The sequence below is a fragment of the Alosa pseudoharengus genome, unplaced genomic scaffold (assembly GCF_046254945.1).
Source record: "Alosa pseudoharengus isolate Yale_2024_CS ecotype anadromous, Long Island Sound unplaced genomic scaffold, YU_APseudo_1.1 YU_APseudo_1.1_scf_11, whole genome shotgun sequence".
NCBI lineage: Eukaryota > Metazoa > Chordata > Actinopteri > Clupeiformes > Clupeidae > Alosa > Alosa pseudoharengus.
The window spans coordinates 15,894,876-15,897,375 of NW_027468576.1; the positions used below are offsets into that span (position 1 = coordinate 15,894,876).

The 2,500-nt window shown below is 49.0% G+C and overlaps 1 protein-coding gene across 1 annotated transcript in view; it reads left to right on the forward strand.

The window, feature by feature from the left end:
* dab1a (DAB adaptor protein 1a) overlaps positions 1 to 2,500 on the forward strand; it is an 88,400-nt gene that overhangs the window by 37,781 nt on the left and 48,119 nt on the right. The gene's annotated exons all lie outside the window — the stretch shown is intronic.

The following is a 2,500-nucleotide window of genomic DNA, read 5'->3' on the forward strand; positions in this document are numbered from 1 at the left end:
ATCCCTTAACACAGCAACACCTCACCTGGCCAGGGTTAATAAGCCTTTGTCTTTGTGTGTGTGTGTGTGTGTGTGTGTGTGTGTGTGTGTGTGTGTGTGTGTGTGTGTGTGTGTGTGTGTGTGTGTGTGTGTGGATGGGGTTAGTGGGTGTTTGGGTGAGGAGAATTGTGTAAAAGGGTGTGTGTGTGTGAGGGGGGGGGGGGTGGGCAAATCCCTGGTGGTTAAGGGCGCTCACACTCGATTCCAGAAACTCTGACCTGGCCTCTTTGTGCGTGGGAGAGGAGTCTTTAAACAAGCATGGCAGATAACATTGAGCCGGGCGCTGGAGCAAGGTCAACGCAAATGCTGCCGATAGTTCAACAATGGCGGGGCAGCGTGGAGCAAGAGGGAGAACATGGAGAGAGGCCACAAAGAGATTAGACAAAACAAAATGTCACAGCTCAGGATAGGGTAGGGAGTTGGTGAAAAGAAAAGGAGATAGAGACAGGGAGAGGGGTGAGAGAGAGAGAGAGAGGGGGAGAGGAAGATAATGAACTAGAGAGAGAGAGACAGAGAGAGAAGGAGAGGGAGAGAGAGATGGAGAGACGAGAGAGAGGAAATGAAGGATAGGGGAGAGAGAGAAAGGGAGAGGAAGAAAAGGAGTTGGAGAGAGAGAGACAGAGAGAGAGAGGGAAAGGGAGAGAGAGAGAGAGAAAGAGAGAGGGAAAGGGGGATAGAGAGAGAGAGAGAGAGAGAGAGGGAGAGAAATGACACAGTGGGTTGTCACAGTGGAGAGGGGTGCTGAGAGGACGTGGGTAGAGTCGATAGACTGAAATGATTCTGTAATTATCTCTCCATGACAGCCCACAGCTTTTCAAAGCAAAAGAGTGTTCTCTCCGTCCAGCAGAGTGGACATGAGCTAGTGTACACACACACACACACTCACACACACACACATACACACACATACACATACACACACACACGCGCACACACACACACACACACACACACACACACACACACACACACACACATACTGTAGTCCTCATACACTCAAAGACCAAAATGTACAGTGCAGTCTATACATCGGAAAGTGTAGGACATAGGCAGGAATTGCCCTTAGACTTGTGTTAGGCTCTTCTGCCAGTTAAACTTTCTGCCATTTAATACAATATATACAATGGACTCCCCAAGTCTCAGCAATTAGTCTGGCAGGTGTGGTGAGGACATGCTCTGGGTTTGTGTGTATTTTCTGTTGGCATCTGGGAGGTCATTGGTCTAATGGTTAGGTCTGGCCCCAGAGGTTTTCAGATGTGTGTGTGTGTGTGTGTCTGTGTGTGTGTGTGCGTATGTGTTTGTGGGGGGTAGGGGGGGTGGGGGTGATGTGTGTGTGCTGTGTGTGTGGCTCACTAATCAGCAGAAGCCCAATTGGCTCTTGGACATAAACTAATCTCACTGCCCTCACTCACCTTCACCCTGCTGGACCTGAGCCCATTATCTGGTCACCTCTAAGACCGGGGCAAAGTGATTGGCAGCTCAAATTGACCACTCTCATGTCAGGCGATCAACCGGGGGGAGGGTCTGGGGCAGCACGCTGAGCTGTGATTGGCTGACCGAAGGCCTCTTTGAAGTTGGGGGCTCAGAGAAGCGTCCAGCTTTCATCCCTCTATCGCGTCCATCCAGACCCAAGCAGGTCGGAGTCAGAGCCGTCGGTTTGAACTCCACCTGCTAATCTCATCCTCCCCTCTCTCACCTTTTCACTCGTCATTTCTCTTCATCCCTCTCTCCACACCTCTGCCTTTGCTATGTTTGACTGAGCTCCTCTCTTCAGCATCCCTCTGTCTGTTTATATCCCTTTCTTTCTTTCTTTCTTTCTTTCTTTCTTTCTTTCTTTCTGTCTTATTGTATCCATGCATCACTTAAAAGACTGTCTGGTCAAGAAAAAGCTCATTTTGCACACACACTTACACACACACACACACACACACACACACACACACACACACAAACACCCATCTTTGCAATCCACTGGTGATGTTCATACACACTCTCCTAAATGCAAATTGGGACACAGACACAGATCTTTGAGTTGCACCGTAAGTCCTTGTCACTTTCTCTCTGAAACCCCCGAATATTAAATTGCACTGGCAACCTGGGAGTCGAATATCCCTCAGATCTTGCCTATCTTCAGACGATATCGCTGGATATTGGATTTTTGTTGTATAATTGGATGTCTCTCTGCCACCCTCTAGCACGGACCAATTTCTCCCCGCTGTCTGTGATTTTCTTTCTCTCTCTCTCCCTTTTTCTTTTTTCTTTCCTTCTATTTCCCCTCTGTTCCCTCCTTCCACTGAAATCTGTCATTAGAGTCGCCCCTGCTCCCGAGCTAATGTGATGAGTCACTCTTAACTCGGACGGACGAGGAGATGTGATTAGTCGAGAAGAGGCGTCGGGACTCAGCGAGTTGGACTTTCTAATACACACACACACACACACCCCTTGTGGGTTTCGCGGTCGG